Genomic DNA, 20,949 nt, shown 5'->3' on the forward strand with positions numbered 1-20,949 from the left:
AGGATCAAAATTGTGAAGGCATGTCTTCGGATCATCCTCCGGGATGTTTCCCAGACCGTCGCCAATAGCCCATTGTGCAGCTCTAGTGCGACGTAAATTAACAACAACAACAGATATTTTACGTCAACACTGTGGGTGGCTCAAGCCTGATGCGGATTCGCATCGGCCAGTCATAGCTGGGATTCGAACCCGGTTTGAACCAAGGGAGTTAGGGCACATCATTAGGATAAAATTTGCATAAGAACCCATGCCTAGAAATGTTTGCCATGCGACTCTATGGTCACTTCCCTATCAAAAATTGTTTCTGCATGTGCTTCTGAGCAGGTCATAATAAGGGAAGCACCCCTAGCCGAATATGATGACGTTTCCCGGCATGAATTCCCTTGCAAATTTAATTCGAATGGTATGCCCTAACTCTCCTAGAATATTGTTCTATTATTTATACGACCCTATGTAATATGTGGCATTTTCAAGTTTGTACATGTTTACAAAACAATGGACTAAAGAAAATTAATTTATAAACGTTCTGCCCATTTTTTCACAATTATGTTTACCTTAAAATAATTTCTGTTCTTGCGTTAAACTCCCGAAAAAAATTCAGAATTCTAAGTTAAATTTAGTTATAGGAAGTAAAAAAAGAAAAAAAAGGTGTACATTGATGCTTTCTTAATAAAATCAAAACCACCTGGATTCCTTGATGCATTGCCAATTATCAAAATAAACAATATCGTTTTTCTATTTTATATGAATACAATCAAATACGTAGAATCTAAACTTTCCAGAACATGATGTAAAAACAGTAAAAACAAAATTCCGCAATTTTTAAAATCGCTCACACTTTTAAACACTTGTTCAACAATTGGCCAGAATTAAAACTTCATGACTGTCTTATTTAGTTATATTTATTCCACTTAAATTCCGCGAATAAATTTACATTAAAAATTACGAATTAATCTTGATTTATCGTGAAATTTCAAAATTAATAAGTTAAAAAGTCAGGCATTGAAAGCAGCCAATTATCTTTTAGACAAGGAAGGAAAAAAAAACAGTCAGTTTTCTATTAACATAAATAATTCCGAGCATTCATATAAATGTATTTTAACAAAAGGATTATTATCGCTTTTAGCAGTTCTCGCGTAATCTCAATGCAGCTTTAGAATATTTACATCTCTGCAAATACAATTAGTTTTGAAAGATAATTTTCATTCATAGCTTTTATTTAGAGTCCTTTCATTATCAACACACACAATACATATCATCTGTTATCAACTTTGAACTCAACTCTTCATTTTTAATGAGAGAAAAAGAACGAAATTCAAACGCAAACGATAAATAAGCACAATCATACAGATAACACCTGAGTAGCCTAAGGTGGACGCTCATAAATTACAGTTACAGTTATAACCCTTTACCTTACAAACAATAAACAGGAAGAAAGCTAGAGTAGACTCGGAAATCTGATAAAACTAACCAAAGCAAGGAGGCAACCGCGGAACTTATTCAACACCTCAGTAAATCAAAAACGTTCGAAAAGAAAACGAAATAATTAAAAATTACTCGGTAACTTCAATTGGTTAGATAATTGCGACATTAATATATTTCTTATCATTGTTCAAATTGGGAGGTAACAGCTTTTAAGAACATGGTGGGCTGTTTTAATATCAGAACGAAAAATGTTCTTGAGAACATGTTCGTTTCTTGTTTAATGAGAGTAGTTCCATTTTTCGGAGAGTTATTAATTTCCGTGGATTTTTATCTGAGTAATTTTGACAAAGCTCTTTTTCTTCAGCCGCTAAATAATGTTCTTGATTTATCGGTAACAAGTTGTCGTACACGAATCTAAAAGCCTACGCGGTTAGCTGCAAATGCTAAATAAAATATAAGCGAAATCCCACTTCATAATTCAAAAATGCTTCCTTAAAAAGGATTCCGGTTTTTATCGTCTGCATCTATATATCGTTTTCTAACTTTGTAGTTTCCAAAATAAAAAAATTTCAAGCGATCTTAACAAATCATATAGAACACTTTTTGCATTTAAGTTTTAACATCGATTTATTATCACTTTTTTTACCAAGTTTATAACAACTTGCCTTCGTGTATGTCTGTTCGGGTGGAATTTTGTAATCGATTTTAAACTAACTTCCCGACTAGCTACAGACTTCAAATTTGGCACATAGTTCAGAATTGGATGACAATGCATGAAAATAAAGAGAAAAAAGACATACAAAGTAAAATAAAATTATAATTAAAGAAAAATTAATATTTTCGCGATTGTCTTTTGTTGTCTATTCGATTATTTCAAATTAGTGTCTCATGTCAGTTGAAATGTTTTGTGTACAGTGAGTAAAAAAATTGAGATTTCGGAAGTGAGTACAAAAAAAAATAATAATAATAATAGTAATATTTTAAAAAACCACGTTTTTGTAGTGGAGAATAATAATTAAAAAACAAAAATTTGAAAAACGAAAAACGTGGGGTGCATGAAATACATAACAGTACATATACACATACATATACACATTTTCTTACTCATACACATGCATAACCACATACACATCCACATTCCGATACAATAACAGATATACATACACATCTGAGCACACATAGTGTTACTGTTATGTATTTCATGCACCCCACGTTTTTCGTTTTCCAAATTATTGTTTTTTAATTATTATTCTCCACTACAAAAGCGTGGTTTTTAGAAATATTATTCTGATTTTGATTTTTTTTAATAATTTTTTTGAACGAGCTGAAATCTTAAAAGTCACTCGACATAAAGTATGCAAAAACTTATTTTATTTTGTAATGTATAATAATAAATTTCGCGTATCCTCTTCTGTTGTGTAATGATTTTGCAACCCAAAATGGCACGTGACATGCCCATTCATAATTTATTCAAAATTTAAACTAAACTGAAAATTTATTAATTTTAGAATTGTTGGTTAAAAAATTGTGTTATTATTACTAGTTATTATTAATAAAACAAAACATATCACATATTTTTGATTTGCAAATTGTTAATGTTTATTGAATTGTTGTTATTGGTAATATGGGTATTATAAAATGATGTATTCGACAGAAAAGTGTGATGCAGATTATCTAAATACTTCTAGAAAGCAGTTAGAAGAAACCAAAATTAGTCATTTTTCAAAATGTGTATCATTTCAAAATAAAGAGTTTTCAAACAATTTGAGTTTATCATTTCTCTTTTTTAAAATTCGATTTAAAGTATTTTTGAACTCTAATATCTTGAATGCTTTGTCAACAGAAAAGAACCATTTATATGAACAAACATATTCCCCTATAATTTAGTGAAAATATAGTACACAAAGAAAAAAAATTGAGATCTCTTTTCTAAACTTCAAACAAAACTAACAACAATTTATTAAATGTAATTTACGATTTTCTTTCTACTCGTTTCATAGGATTTACAGTTTAATCAATCATAAACCTTTATTAGTCAAATAAATTGAATAACAAAATTAATTGAAAATCAACTATTCAGATTCTTTCATTGCATCTACAAATTGGTATGTGATTAATTTATAGAGAATTAAATAAAATTTCCAGAGTGCTAGTTTCTAAATACTTTATTAAATTCTTAAAACTAACGACAAAATCTGCTGCAAACGATTTTTTATATTTTTGTCTACTTTACGAATAAAATGATTAAGAAAAAAAACCGTTAGCAAACGATTTCTTATATTTTACGAGTTAGCGCACAGAAGCAATAAGTAAAAGCTGCGTTGTTTTTGCTGATATTACGTAACGATGTATTGGGTAAAAAATCGTGATTCAGAAGATCTAAATCTATCCATGAGGCCGTTAGAAGATAAAAAAATCCTTTTTCAGATTGGTTATTAATTAAAAATAAGCAATTCGGAAACAAATAGAGCTGAAAGCTTACCCCGTTCTTGGATGTTCAACTTTAATTAAAATCTCAATATACTAGCCCTCTGCAAACGACGAACCCTTAATAAGGTTCTAAGATGATTAATTTTTTGGGGAAGAAACCCGGTACCTAATTGTTTTTATGACCCTAATCAAAATTTTTCCAGAGATAGAATAATAATATTTCATTCCTGGTAAAGAAATAAATTAGGAATTTTCTAATTGATTGGTTGAGTTTAACCAGGCTATGTGAACCCCGAGATAATGATTAAAGATATTGAATTAATTTGTAAATATTTTTGAAATGCTTGAAGATTAATTAATATCGAAATTGAATCATTACAATGAAATAATCAATCGGTTATTCTTTCATGGAATATATGTTTGAAATTATAAGGAAATTCTATTAACATGTTTTTATTAAACCTCTAAAACTTTAAATCTAATCTCTTGTAAGAATTATAAATAAATAAGATTGCTTATGAAAGAAGTCCCACCAAAAATTTAAGAAGATATTAATTTAAACACTTTCTTAATTACATGTAATTAAAAAGGCTCATTACGCTACTATTTTTTCAAAAAAGAATTTAATGTTTTTTTAATATTTAGTCAAAAATACAATTTTGAAGAGTGCTGCAAAGATTGCTTTTAAAAATATTTTGTCAAAGTAAAAAATACGAAAATAAATAAATAAATTACAATTTTGAAGAATGCTGCAAAGAACGTTTTTAAAAATATTCTGTCAAAGTAAAAAATAAAAAAAAAACAATTAAATTTGAGGAAAAAAAACTAGATTTAAGCATTTACAAGTATAGAGTTTTTTCTACACAGTATTAAATACACTGATTTTTAAATTATGTGTCAAAAAAATTAATAGTTAATTAAGCACTCTTTACATCATTAATGAATTTCTACATTATGCTTTTTTTATTTTAATGCATGGTGACTTAAACTCTAGAGAAGAAGGTTTTAACTCTTTTTATTCAGTTTTTATATTCAAAAAATTGTATTTTAATAATTTTATAACCTATAATACAGCAAAAATATGTCCCATCGTATGGGTTGTAAAATAGTAATGAATGTCAATTACATTATATATCAAAAAGATAATATTGTTAATAATATACAAAGATCATTAGGGAATACGATATTGTTGTAAATATCATTAAATTTTATTTCGGTATAACGAAATATCGACCCATGTTAGAACCATAAAAGAGATAAATTGTGAAAATATCGATATTTTTGGCAGTACGTAACGTTATTAAAGTTCATAATTATCGGTTATAGGGACAAATGTTGCGTTGGCGGTTACGTGGTAAAACAGTTACCATCACAAATTCCTATAGCCAATAAGTACCACTTTAGCATTCCTTTATTATTATTGTTATCATTATTAAGATACTGCGTGAGTCGTGGTGGCTCAAGGGACAGAGCGTTCGTCGTCGAATGAGGTGACCTGGGTTCGAATCAAATGGATGGCTGATCCATACGAATTCCGCACCCGGCTCGCACCGAACACAGTGCTGACGAATAATATGCTCAGTGGTAGACGTATCATGGGTTAGTCCCCTTGCCGTCAAGATAACTGAGGGAGGTTTTCGTGGTTTTCTTCTATGTGTAATGCAAATGCGGGTTAGCTCTATCAGAAATTCCTCCACTATCTCAAATCTCTCCAAATGCTTGATTCGGAAATACGCTTGTGTTCTGGATTGGGTTCAAAATTACGGAAGTGAACATTAGTAGTCGTAAACCCATTATTGGGTCGGTTGTTCAACGACTGTTATATATATATATATATATATATATATATATATATATATATATATATATATATATATATATATATATATATATATATATATATATATATATATATACCCATGCAGCATGAAAGGGCAAATAAACGTTAAAAATCCGTTCGTCCGTTATAAGGTTTTGGGCTTACGTTAAAATTACGTTAATTTCACGTGATGATTTTCACCATTTCTTCATTCGTTAAAACGTATACGATAAAATTACGTTAATTTCACGTGATGATTTTCACCATTTCTTCATTCGTTAAAACGCATACGTTAAAATTACGTTAATTTCACGTAATGATTTTCACCATTTCTTCATTCGTTAAAACGTATACGTTAAAATTACGTCAATTTAACGTTATCAGTTTTCCCTTTAAATAATTCGTTAAAAATACGTACTTAAAATACGTTATTTTAACGTGTACATTTTATCCATTTTTTGACCGTTTTTTAAAAACGTGTTATTAACGAAAAATTGACGTTTTGTTGCATAGTTATATTTACGTAAATTGTTTGGGATTATAAACGTAAGTTTAGTGGTAAAAATGTTTCAAGCAAAAAGGATGAACCTGTGAGAGCCCAAGAAAGATAATCTTTTACGTCTCACTTGAATTCGAATAAACTGAACATTGCAGATTTTCATTACAATTCATATTTAATTTTTAATACTTATAATTATTTTTGTTTTATTAAACTGGTTATAAATATTTGATTGTTGATAATATTGAGTCGGCTCATTATCAGTAACTGACAAGGGAACTATGAGTTTTAATTCTTATATAACTAAACTATGATGAAAATTAAGAAATTTTCCAAAATACTGAATAAAGTAAAAATTTTCCACTACTTGACATACAACGAACATAACGTAAAAACACATTATACTTAAATTTAAATTATCTCTGTGCTGCGTCCAGTCCAGAACAAGAGTCGTGGTGTAGTGGTTACAGCGTTCGCCTCAAGGGTACGGCGTCCTAGGTTCGAGCCTACTCTAGAGTGGGATGTTAATATGCGAAAACTAATAATTATTATTATTCAAAGATCTTAATTTAAAAAATTTATTTTTTGTTATTATGTAAAAATTGATTCACTATTTTTTTATATTGCAATTATCGCTCGCCATACGAGTTTTTAAAAAATAATTTATAATATACAATATTCTAATTATTATTTTCTACTTCAATCAACATGAAATAGAAACGATTATTTTTGGTTAATTTTGTTAACATTTATTTATTAATTTCTTACTTTGCAATAATCGCTTACCGTATATAAGTTTTTTTCAAAATAATTGCTAAGAAATGTGTCTACTTTTAAATTCCATGTTCTTACTGCATGAAAGAGACATTTACTTTATTTTAAAATACTGATTTAATTTTTTTTTCCTTCCAAAAACTTCATAAATTGTAAAAATAGAATTAAAGTATTTTGAAAAATTTATCAATCTTGATTCTTTAATGTATATAATATTTATTAATGAAAAAAAAAATACATATCAAATAACAGGTAAAAAGATAATTCTCATAATTAGTTTTCGTAATAAAATTTAGTGTGGGAAGTTTTAAAATATTGGTTGTTATTAAAAGACGTTTTTACACACAACAACGTTTTTACAAATTTATTAAATTTTGCTTTGAATCTTGAATTTTATAATCTGGAAATTGCTTAATTATAAAATCTTAATTGCAATAAGTAAATTATTTATGAAAATCATATATAGTAAAAAATAATATAAATTTATAAAATATAAAAAATAATATAAAATAGCATAAAATATAAATAATAATTGTAAGTTTTGTTGTAATGTCAGAAAAATAATTTTTTTTATAAGAGCAAGTAATGATAATTCTTTATTTCTTTGCAAAATATTATTTATGAGTGAGTTTTTGTGTATGTGAAATTGAAGTACTTTTAAAAATAGTTAGAGCGTTAGTTCGGTTTATTTTTCCGAGCTGTCAGTTTTAGGCTTTCTTGCATTGAATAGTCTGTTTTTTTTTTTTTTTTTTTTTTTTTTTTTATCATATCGGGCAATAATGTTACATAACAGGGAATTTTAGTAAAATTTACCTAGGGACACAATGCTTGGAAGGTTTTAAGGGGAGTCGGTACCCTCTATACCGACAATGTTAAAACGGCAAACTTCGTGTACCTTTTTCTGAGAAAGTATCAAACATAGAGCTCTGAAATTTTTTATGGTGATTATATGAACACTTATACATATACAGAGGTGAAAAGTTTATCCATACACACTGTTATTTTTTTTTAAAAAAATAAAAGCTGAGTACTACTGAAAAAATGTCATTTTGCAGTATGTTTTTAACAGCCACACATTTATTTTTATGAATAATCATAAAAAGTTCACCTCAGTATATGTATTAAGCCCTTAATAATGAGCTGTAAAAATTTTAAGAATTTATCTTTAGTAGTTTTTGAGAAAAAGGTACACGCAGCTAAAAAAAACACATTTTGAGAAAAAGCCAATTTAAAGTTAAAATTCATTATTACTAAAAAATTCTGGCACTAAGTACAAATTTTTCACATTTATTTCATTTGTACAATTGACTTATTTATTTTTAGTACATTTGTTTTTATTTATTTCCTAAATTTTATCTAAAAAAGCTTAAATTGCATTATATCAAGTATGTTACACATTAAGTCCACAATGTTAAAATTTCAAGTTTTTCACTATGTATTACAAATAATTCCTCATAAGACATAATCTATTATAGCAAATTCATGAATATGTATAATATAAGTTCAAGTACAAAATTATTCTTTAAATTATTATTATTAATCTTTTATTTATTAACTACCGAGTAAGATAAGCACATCAATTTCACGATTTATGATTTGCAAAACATTTGGAAAAATACACTGTTAAATATGCTCAGTTATAAATAAATTCACATTTAAGTTGTTTAAATTCTTGAAAGTAAATTGTATATATTACTTTAAAAATGCTGTATCAAAAAATTACAAATAATAAAAATATTTTACTATAAAAAAATTTCAAATGCTACTACCTACATCCGATAATGTTAAAATGCCAAACTTCGTGTACCTTTGTCTGAGAAACTATTAAACATAGAGCTTTGAAATTTTTTATGGTGATTATATGAACACTTATACATATACTGAGTTGAAAAGTTTATCAGTACACATTAATATTTTTTTTTTAAAAATAAAAGCTGAGCACTACTATAAAAAGGTCATTTTGCAGTACGTTTTCAACAGCTACACAATATTTCTCAAGAGTTATCACAAAAAGTTGACTTCTGTATATGTATTAAGTCCTTAATAATAAGCTGTAAAAATTTTAGGAATTTATCTTCAGTAGTTTTTGTGAAAAAGGTACACGCAGAGAAGAAAACACATTTTGAGAAAAAGCCAATTTAAAGTGAAAATAATTTATTACTAAAATATTCTGGCACTAAGTACAAAACTAAGAACATTTTTTTCATTTATACAATTTATTTATTTATTTTTAGTACACTTAATTTTATTTTCTTCCTTAATTTTATCCAAAAAAGCTTCATTTGCATTATATCAAGTATGCTTAACGTAACGTTGACAATGTTAAAATTTCAAGTTTCACACTAGGTGTCATAAATAATTCATTAAAAGATATAATCTATTATAGCATGGTCATGAATATGTTTAATATAAGTTCTAGTACTAAATTATTCCTACAATTATTATTATTAATCTTTTAATTATTAACTGCGGAGTAAGATAAACATCAATTTTATGATTCGTATTTTGTAAACCATTTGAAAACAAAAAAACACAAGTAAATATGCTGAGGTATAAATAAATACATTTTTATGTTATATAAATTCTTGTAAAATAATTTTTTATATTACTTTAAAAAAGCAGTACCAAAAAATTACAAGCAATAAAAATATTTTACTATAAAAAATTAGAAATGTCACTACTTACACGCGAGTACATACTTCTATGATATTCTTTTGTTTTCAATGTATTGAAATTTTAATACCAAAAGAAACGAAACTTTAATTATTAAAGTTTAAGAAAATAACTACTTCTACTGACAAAAAATTATAAAATATTAAAAAAAAAACTAAATCGTAACACCTCACCAAAAAAGCATGAAAAAAATTCACTCCAATAGCGAAACGAATTTAACAAAAAACCAAGCAAATCTGACAAAAAACAAAACAAATCTGACAAAAAACAAAACAAATCTAATAAAAAAACAAACTTAATCTAACAAAAAACAAAATAAATCTATTTAAAAACTATGAAATTGCCTGTAAAGATCAAGATAAGTTATTAAATTTCGCACGTGAAAATCAAATGAAATATAAAAATAAATATTGAGTATTGCCTATATTAATTGTAACAGCAGTTGCATGAATATTTAGCTTATAGCTTTTACAGTAAAAATAAGAATTTGAACTTTTAGCTTGCTTAGATTATAAAATAATAAAAAGATTCTCGTAAACGTCAAAGCTTTGAATCTTGTGTTTACGTTTTCATCTGTCAAATGTGGGCGTGGCACAGCTAGAGGAGCGTTTGTTTACATTTTGAAATTGAAATTTAACAACTTTAAATTTAAGTAAATACATAAAACTATACATCATTGGAAAGCTCTTGAATAGGAGATTTCAAAAATGTAAAAATCTCAGAATCGATTTTTTGAAGGTTGGGTGGGTACTGACTCCCCTTAAATAGTTAATGAAGTTAAATAAATTGTTTTTAATTATTTAGATCATATAAATAAAAAAGAAAAGGAATTAAGTAAGGAAAAGAGAAAGTTCCTCAAAAATTGAAGTTAAGACCTAAATTTTGCAATGCTAATACATAGATCCTAAAAAAAAAAAAAAAAAAAAAAAAAAAAAAAAAAAAAAAAAACCACCTTTAAGAAGAAAAAAAAGGTCCCGCAGTGGACTGATCGTTAAGACACGGTTCCCAACAGATCACCGAAGTCAAACATCACTGGCTGCGGTCAGTGTGCGGGTGCCACTTGGATCAGTCTGCGTAGGGACCGAGGGTGTGCGGTATTGGTCCTCGTTAAACTGTGCTACCGTAAAGTGCTCGACTTCGCGCGCACGTCGTCGGGCTACCGAAGCGGGGGTGCCATCCCCTCCGCAGAGGATCAAAATTGTGATGGCATGTCTTCGGATCATCCTCCGGGATGTTTCCCAGACCGTCGCCAATAGCCCATTGTGCAGCTCTAGTGCGACGTAAATTAACAACAACAGCAAGAAAAAAAAGAAGAGAGAAATTAAATATTTGTTTTTTTCATATTTTGACATCAGTGCGACAAATTTTTTTCTTTGTTTTTTGACCAAGATTTTTTCATTTAGGCTTAGTTCCCGGTTAATAGAGGTTTTAAGGGCCATTCTAGTCCTTGACGGGGGCGGTGCTCGATCCTCGACACCACCGAGTACATGCGATATATGTGCTATTAAAATCTGTGGAATCGAGAGGCCTGTGGTCGATCGCATTACTGTGCCAAATGTACAGGGATCTGGAGAAAATTTCCTACCCCTTCAGATTTATGTCTAAATGGAAGATAAGCCTAATGTACAGCTCTAGTGCGACGTAACTAAAACTCCTACCTTCATTAATTCGTTGACACATTATCTGTTTACACTGTGTTATCTGGGAATAAAATTTCAACAAAATCTTTTTAATGTATACATACATTGCTTTTAAAATGAAGACAAATATCAGCAAGCGAAAAAACAGATTCATAAGAATTTACTTTTTTTTTATTTTATCTAAAGCACTGAAGAGGGAAACGGAACGTTTAACGAAAATGGATCCTTCCAGCTGAAATTAAATATAAAATATTTAATATATTATATGAAAATAACTTGATCCACTAGAAATGTTAACAACTTGACACCCTTTTTTACCCTTATTGTTATAATCAAGTTTTCAAATGCATGATATTACCTCTTTTTTTTTTCTTTTCTCCAAATGAAATCGTGATTTAAAAGGTGCTTTTTATTTAAATGTGTATTTTTTTATGTAATAAATATTTTATGAATTTTTTCAAACTATTATTTTTAACACGGTCATCACCAACAACTAAAAATGATACCTAAATCGTGAGACCATGCCTTTATGCATGCCAATTAATGTATGTAAAATCTTCACCTACGCAGACGAGAAAAACAAAAAATAAGCACGAAATTTGAGAAATAACATGTAATCATGATATAATAATTAAAATTAACCAGAGATAAATAAATGTACATGTTGATCCCATATTATGTTAATCGATAAAACTTTTACATTGGTGGATGTAGTTAGATTAAATCTTTTTGATTTGATGGAAGACCTAACGTAGAATGTATTCTACAATATCTTTCTTACTCTCATTTCGGATTAAATGGAAATCCTACAATCTATGGTTCATTGATCAGCCTATATGATGCACAAAAAAATCAATGTATATTGTTAGTTTTACAGTTTTAAAATATAACATAATTAATGTCTCATTTAGTTAAATTACTATAGTACGATCCTCTAATTCCTAACGATTGGATATGAAGTTCCTGGTTAGAGGAAGCAAAAAAGTGTAAAGTTTTAAATAAATAATCACGTATTTTAAATAATCTTGTATGTCTTACGAATCAGTGATCTTAATTTATAATATTTATCTTTTAATAATAAATTATTGTTATAATAATTTTACATTTCCAGAGCATAAAACAGCAATTTTTATGAATTCATGAAAATTATAAAAAGCATTAAAATCGAGTTTTTTTATGTACAAGCTATTCAAATAATATTATACTAGTAAAAATAAAATACTATTATATCTCTGTAATGAAAATAACATTACATAACAATATAATTCCATTTTTCTTTAAGTCATCAGGTAAAATAGTAATAATTTTTTAAAAAAAAGCTTGACAGTTTTATTTAACTTTTTAAAAAATATTACATGAAAGTTATTCTACAATGTAGCATTTTATTCCAGGTTTAATTAGAATAATAATAAGAAAAATAAGAAGAAAAATCAAAAATAGAGAAAAAATTGATTAACAATACAGATTCAAAAGTACTCTCCACATTGCTTTCAGTTATTTGAGTTTTTGTTTTACAAGTGGATTAAACGATACTAAGTTTCAACTTTTCACTCCTTTTCCGTGGGAGCAAGTTCTACACAAGGATTGCTACCCCTACACTAGCTACCCCTACACTAGCTACCCCTACATTTATTTACATTGTTGCACGCGTGTGTTTACATACGCCGAATTCAATGGTAAGTTCTTTTATTCCTTACTTTAATTATTACTATTTTAGAATGTTAATTCATTATAATGCTTCACTGTCAAAAAAAGTAAATAATTATTGTAGTTAATTCTTCTTGAAATAAACACAAATATTCTAAGCCTATCATTTGCGAAGTTTAACAAACTATGACAAAACGTAACGATTTTGGAAAAAAGCAAGAGAATTTGTTGAATCTCATTTACTGTGCTTAATGTAAAGAGACGAAATACAGACCCGTTATATACGATTGTTATGCAGTTAAGATATTTTTAATAAAATCATGAATTTTTGGAAAGTTTTCTGATGGTACCTAAGCTTAATCAAGGAATATTAATCTGAAATACTGAGTTAAACTAGTTGCGATCTTATGTAAAAAAAAATTCTATTTTAAAGCTTTAATTATCAAAATTATTAAATTAATGCTGCATTATTTTATTCACCTGACAAATTTTGTTGCTATAATAAATAACAATTAACAAAAAGTAACAATTATAAGCATTATTCTGAAGATAATACTTAAATGTCATTAATCATGGTTGACTTTACACACCAAAATATGAGTAGAGGGGATATTTTCCTTCTGTGATTTGCTGCGCCTACTATTGTGGATTTCAAACTTGCATACATTTATAAAAGAAAACTTGTAGAGGTTTGCCATCGGGTAGTGGCTACAAGATATACCCTGTTGAGTTTCTTCCCATGTTTTGTTTTCAGTGTGATGATAGCCACTGGAAGTTACCAAGACCTGTTGATTATTCTGCCACAGGTGATGATAAACTAATTTTCCGGAGTGGAAAAGAATTTTAGCTAGATTTATAATGTAAATTTTTCTGTTTCACTAATTTTAGGGGATATTTCCATATATTAACCTGTCACACTAACTACAATAGCCAAGCTACCAAATAGATATAAACTTGAAATTTTTTTTGAAAAAAACATGAATGTTTGCCAAATGGTTACGAGTTATATCTTTCGAGTTGGTCCCTTTCTGTGATTTTTTAACTTTCTTTCAGTTTCTCCGATACCAGAAGTTGCCAAGGCGTGCTGATTATTCTGCCATTGTTCCTTTTATAGAGATCTCCCCTGATTTTATGAATCAAATAAAAGGGGATGTTTCCCTATTTGAACTAGATTGTGCCAACTAAAAATGTTGAAACAAGAAAAAAAATATATATTTTGTACTTTGCAAAAATTTAAAAAGAAGTATGTAGAAGTTTTCCTGAGGGTTGCTTCAACTTATATTCTCTGAGTTACTCCCATTCTGAGATATTTTCTTAATTTTTCGTGGACCGCTGGAAGTTTATAAATATTTATCCATAGGTAACAACATAGAAATACTCATTAAACTTTTAATTCCCTATTAGGGTTACTTCTGTATTGTGAGCAGTTATGCCAACTGCTATCGTCCAGGCACCAAATAGATTTCTAACTGCTAACTTTTTAAAAGAATATGTAAAGGTGTGCGAAAGATAGCTACGAGTTATACTCTTCAAGTTGATCTCCGTTCGTTAATTTTTTTTAGTTCCTCCTGGTTGCTGCGTGGAAGTTGCTTAGAAGATATAGTGATTATTCACCGGCAGATCATGATACGGGCATTTTTCTTACTGTTTTGCCTACTCAGTACGAAATGGCATTTTTATTAGCAAATGAGACGAGACAAGTGTTATGTGTGAAACAGTCCTATCATATTGTTATTAATTTGAGCTGTCTTATCTACTTACCTACTATTGTCTTATAAAGTATAAAAACTATTAGTTGTTGCATTTTTAAAAAAGTTGAGTAGTGGCATTTTCTTTTAACTTTACCTTTTTAAAGAACCAAGGGTTAAACACGCTTGATTGGTATAAATTTTACAAGAGTCTATAGCAGATGGTTCTTCAACCAAAATGTGGTGGAAGTATCATCTTAACAAGCAATTGCAAGAGAAAATCTCACATGGACAAAATAGTTTTTTGACTATTTATTTTGCAACATGATATCTTTAAAAAGAAAAAAAAACACCCAGTTGAACATTTACTGGAAATTTTTCTTCTTATTTTTGAAACAGTTTTTGAAATTTATCAGCTAAAACGATATGGAAAATAATTGCAGTAATTTTCAATATTAAATTATCTTTAGAATTATTCTTATTCAAGCTTTTATTTAAATTTACATTGCTGTTTAAAACTTTTTTAATTCTTTTATAGTCACTGTATTCTAAAAATATGCCTAGGCAGAGGTCTGTCAAGGCCAAATTTACTACCGTTTAGCAGTACCTTCACAAATTCAACTTTAGAAAAAACATTAGTTTCACAAAATACTTTTTCTTATAATTTTATTTTTGTATTCCTTAAGAAACGATAAATCCATATTTTTGTGTTGATTTTTTAATGTAGTTTTTAATTTTTCACAAATTATGTCTAAATTTTAATAAAATAGGTACGTATCAGAAACACCTAGACAGACCCTTGCTAGGTGAAAAAGTTCAATAGAAATTTTTATTGCTAAATTTTTCTTTTAAACAATTTTTGTCTTGGTTTTTACCAAGCTTTTTACATTTCTAAAAAACTTTGTTTTTATTAACTGTATGACATAGTAATTAAGAATGTTTCTATTGTCTTTATTCTTATCTGGAAAATATGATAATTGGAAAGACTGAGATGTAAAGCTTTAAAATTTCATTTCGAGAATTAAAATAGATTTTTCTGTTTTACATTTGTATATAATCTTTTGTTTTTTTTAGCATTTTTAAGATAACACAGCATTTTAATAACATATTTCTAATAGATTATATTTTAGTTAATGTTGCTTTATGGATACTGCTTTACAAAAAATATTATTCTTAGCATGGAAGTTTTGTTGTAACAATTATGATAATTTTTTTTTCTCTTTCTATTTTACTTCATAACTTTATTAAGTATTTCTGGTTTAGTTTTTTGTTTTCCCTTTAGCCCATTCCACTAATATAGATAAGCATGGAGTAGTTTCCAATAATAAATAAACTTATTTATTCGTAAAAAATATTTATTAATGAATTTTTTTTAAAAAAAATATTGCTATAAAAATATATTCTGCATTTCACCATTTTTTTTAGCTAACATTCTGCCAAACCATTACTCCTTACTTCTCTAGTTCTGAATAATAAATGTGCCCGTATAAACAAAACAAAATATGTTTGAATTATTTCTATGTTTTTAAACGTATTAACTGAATGAATTTTCTTTTTCATAATCTATTGATGTACTTCTGAGGAAGATCTTTGAAAAGGATCTAGCTTTGAGAATGAACCTCCATCAAGTCTCATTTGAAGGTACCTGAATTAAGTATGTCTAAAGAAATAACTGTATTTGAATTGTTTCCTTTTTTCTTGTGCTTAAAAATGGGTAAAAAAATTCGTGAAATTATAAACATGATCAAATCAATTGTTAAAAATTATTTCAGATTACTTTTGCTGATATTAAAAAAAGTAATTAAACATTGTTTACATAGGCTGCCCATGCTTCAATAACAACAAATAAAAGTACTCAAAAATTTGTCTCTTAAAATGAATTATCATATATTGTAAATATATTTTCCATGTACTGTAGAATCCTAATTATTTCATGCACAATCATCAGCCTTTGCACTATTCAACTAATTTATAATAGAAGTTTCTGGTGTAAGTTTCATCGTTAGTATCAAGTAGAATGGTAAACTGTTACTGTTTTTACCACCACTATTTTTGCTGTTCCAATGTTTTATTTCACTGACACTTAAAAAAAAAAAGTGTTTTATCTGCATTAAATTAGTCTTTTTACTCATAGTCCTTCATAAGTTCAAACAAATTCTGAAACTTCTATTTTGCTTTTGAGAATTCTTCAGCGATTATGCAGATTGATGAATCCCTCAAAGGCTAAGGCTACTCAAACCAAACATTTGGCAAACATTAAAATGAATTATAAAATGAATAAACAACATCAATTAGAAATTCTCGGGGAATTAAGATTTATGCATATTGCTCAGTATTTCAAATCTCCGTGGCAGAATCGCAGCGAAACGGCGACATTGTTGCAAAATTTTACAGATCTCTTGCAGAAAGATTTTTCTCTTGAAAAGAAGAAAATATTACTTTTCTTTTTTACAGAAATATTTCAACATGCAATATTTGAATCATGCATTTAGATAATCAGTTTTTGACACGCTCAATTTTCACCGATAGTATCATAAATCGACGTAATGTTTTGATAGTATTTTCGGCAGTTATTGATATTGATTTTCATTTGGTTCTTAACCATCTTGATATATTTAAACAATATGGAAAACTCGAATCGAGCATTTGAGTATCTATTTTTTTTTTTTTTAAAAATTCTATTGAATTTTTAGAAGTTATAGATGTTGATTTCTCCTTAAATTTTAAATCAGATATTTTTTATACGATATTATTTATTACAACCTAATTTCAAAGTGTAACACGCTTTTGAGGAGTCCAATTTACGTAATTACATCATGTATTTTTTTTTTGGGGGGGGGGGGGCAATTGCTACTACGGATTTCATGATATTTAATATTTTTTTATTGTGATGATTATTTACAAAATGCGAAGAAGCTAATAAAGTGTGTGTCTTCCCACCAACAAAATGTGAGAATATCACCCATAATATTAAAAAAAAATTATTTCGTGTTAAATTAAGAAAATCATTATTATTATTTTTTGTTAACACAGCATATTTGCCATTTTAAATTAGCAACATATATGTTTGTTTGTATTAAAAGTATTTTGCAATTAGATCTTAGTGCTGGAGAGTTTAGTCGCAGATAGCTCAAAAACATTCTGCCACAAGATTTCAAATTATCCTTGTTTTAATTAAAATAAGCCAATTGTATATATGTTTATATATATATATATATATATATTTTTTTTGTGTACATCTGCAGTTTTCTACAATTCCGCATATTAGAAATTGAACTTTCAATATTGTTAACTTTAATCAATGATTTTATATCTATGACTATACATATGATATTTTCTATTTATATGATATATCTGTCTATGATATTATCACTTTATTTTTATAAAGTTTTTTTTTTTTCAATAACTTCTGCACTATATTATTATGCTTACATTAAATGAAAAAATTTTTGATTTCATACTGTTTGAAAACATCTTTTACTTAAATATCTTATTTTTCCAAGTGAATGTTTTTGTGTTTATTATTTGGTGTTGAAGTATTTATGATTAAAATGCTTTGAAACACGATTCATTGTGTATATCAAGGTTGCAAAAAATGCTTACTTTTCTCTAAAAGAGTTAGACTGACTAGTTTTCATTAATTTATTATATTTTCTTGCATTTTACTGTATACATTTAGCATACTTATGTTCCAACTTTTTATTTTAACAAAAACTATTAAGTAAAATTTACGTTAAATGTCTAATATTGCAGAAAACTTGTAAGTTAAGTAGTTCATGCAATGGAAATTATCACTACTACAAACTATATGAATTACAGTTTGACAAAAAAATATATATTTGTTTTCACATCTGTAAATAAGTTTAAAAAAATTTTGATATATCTGCTCTATACTTGTTCAAAAAAATTTTTATTTTATTTTTTTGCAAAGGTGTTGAAAGTTGGTATTGCTCATATATATATATATATATGCAGCATTAAAAAAGATAATTTCTAATTAGTTCCAAGCATAAAATTATTATTTTTTGAAACAATTTTAAGTTTAAGGCTGTTCCTCTGAATTGTTTTTATAGTCCAAAATTGCTATACTGCATTACTCCAAACATTCTGTCATGTTGCTACAATTAACTAACACCATTGTGTTCCTTTCATTTAATCACATTTTTCGAAGAAATATTTATTAAAATATTTCTCCAAAAACTGTGTTTTGTGTGTGAAGTTTTTTTTTTTTTTGAAATTTTTTTATCCAGTCCTTTTTAAGTGGTTTAAACAAATAAAGTTTTTACTGCCCCCAAGCAACCTGATTGTAACACACTAGGGTCAAGGAACACAGAACCTATTTTTCCCACCCTTCCTATTTTTCCCACCATTACTAAGAATTCCGTTGTGGAAATGAATTTCTATATCACCAAACAGCTTTCTAATGTATTTTGGAGTAAAGTGTTACGTTTTAGCAGCGATTTTACAGAAATTAAAGAATTTTCAAAATAACCATTTTTTGTTTAAAAAAGCTTTAACAGGGGCAATTGTAAAATGTAATTCTTCACTTGAACTAAATAATATATAGTTTAACAAATTACTGAATTTGTTAAAATTACTCCTTTTGTATATTAAAGATACTGTTAGTGTTAAAAGGCATAGTATTTTTACTGTTTTAATAAATGAGAAATTAAAAATTACGTAACTGAAACTAATCGAATTGTGTTTCTGAACTACAAAGTTCTTGCAAAATATTCTGAAGAGGAATGAAAATTGCAGCCAAGGAGCAATAAAAAAATGAAAAGAATGAGAGACGAAAATAAAATTCTGATGATAAGTAAATAAACAGAAAGTATAGGGCAGCTTTTAGGAGTACTTTACCTGACAATGGGCACATGTCGTGGCAAGTACTGCGGTTATGAGAAAAAGTAATTTCAAATAGGAGTGTTTTGTGAATAGTTTTGTCTTGATTTTAGGTCAGCGTGGGTAAACCAATTGACACCTTTATTCCTTCATTGTTCCCCTATTAGAAATATGCTCTTACTTGTTACCAAAGCAGCCAACAGCACCAGGCTAAAACTCTGGAGGAGTTCTCCTCAAAGCCACACGAAAAATAATTTTATGTTTTGTTTATAACTTACTGCTGGCTTCAATGTAAGATTTAGTTAGGATAAAAAAAAATTATGAAGTATTCTAATTCAGATTTGTGCTGTATATGTATGTAATTTTGTTGTGTAATATGTGACTAAAATTTGTAAAATAGATTTTCTTATATCTAAGTATTTGGATGTACTCAATCGATATATACTTAGTAGAAATTCCATGAAAATAATAAACAGTTTTAATATTTTTTTAAAAATTTTTATTTAACTGTATTTTATCTAGTCAGTATTGCTTCGTTTTAGAAATCTACTGTTGGTTGTAACAATTTAATATTGTCCGGTATATATTTTTTTCATATGCTAAAATATTTATTTGTTTTCCAGGAACATTGCAGTGAAGAGGTGATAGTAACAGCGGGATGGAAGAAGTTATGAATGTTTCAGATCTGTGGCGATGTGTTATAATTGTAAATCTATATATTGTAAATATATTGTATGATAGTTGTAAAATAAATAAAACTTAATAAATCTTATTTGATTTAATGTTTTTTTCTGTATTTAAAATTATCTAGTTAACTGCTCTTCTGGATTAAAAATTTTAGTTTTACGAACATAAGACTTAGAAAAATTGTAATTTTAGTAAGTAAACAAATCAAATGGTAAATTTGGTTAATATTTTTTTTTTTTTTTACTTCGTGTGTGTGTTAAAGTAAATTTTAGTCAAATTTTTCAAGCTAAAAATTAAAATATATGCATTTAAAAAAAAATAATGAACCCAAAAGCATTCTAGAAGAATAGATAATTTCCAGCAAGCAATTTGGAAACATGGACTTCAGGACAGCAGTAGATTTCTTAATTATTAATTTAAACTAAAAAAAAAATATTTTTTTTCCATATGGGTTTGGAAAATCATGTAAGTATTGAGTAATTTTTTCTTCTACCAATTCTTTATATTACAAACTTTTAGGAATGAAAAATGTAAAAAATTCCTGAGGGACATGAAACTTCATAAATAAACTAGTATGCTGCTGTGAAGAGGTAGAAAGATTTGCATTCCATATTCGTTGAGTTATAATTTGAATTGTAAAAATTTACAGAAAGTGTGAGATTAAAAACAAAAGCTTTTTCTAGGATTCTAAAAAAAAAACATGAATATCGGCTATTTTCCGTTATTTTAGTTTTAGTTCGAAAAGAATTAGAAGTTTTTTTTTAAATAAAAAGTAAATGCTATATTTTTTAGTGTAATTAGTGCAGCGTAAACATTAAAATACGG

At 27.5% G+C, this 20,949-nt stretch overlaps 1 long non-coding RNA gene across 1 annotated transcript; it reads left to right on the forward strand.

Moving 5' to 3' along the window:
* Positions 1-12,895: 12,895 nt before the first annotated feature.
* Positions 12,896-20,209, forward strand: LOC147809333 (uncharacterized). Its single transcript, XR_015433709.1, has 2 exons — positions 12,896-16,249; positions 20,061-20,209. It is a non-coding gene; the product is annotated as an uncharacterized LOC147809333 (long non-coding RNA).
* Positions 20,210-20,949: the final 740 nt, after the last annotated feature.

The sequence above is a fragment of the Parasteatoda tepidariorum genome, chromosome 5, assembly GCF_982258835.1.
Source record: "Parasteatoda tepidariorum strain Cologne lab strain chromosome 5, Ptep-v5.0, whole genome shotgun sequence".
NCBI classification, from domain to species: domain Eukaryota; kingdom Metazoa; phylum Arthropoda; class Arachnida; order Araneae; family Theridiidae; genus Parasteatoda; species Parasteatoda tepidariorum.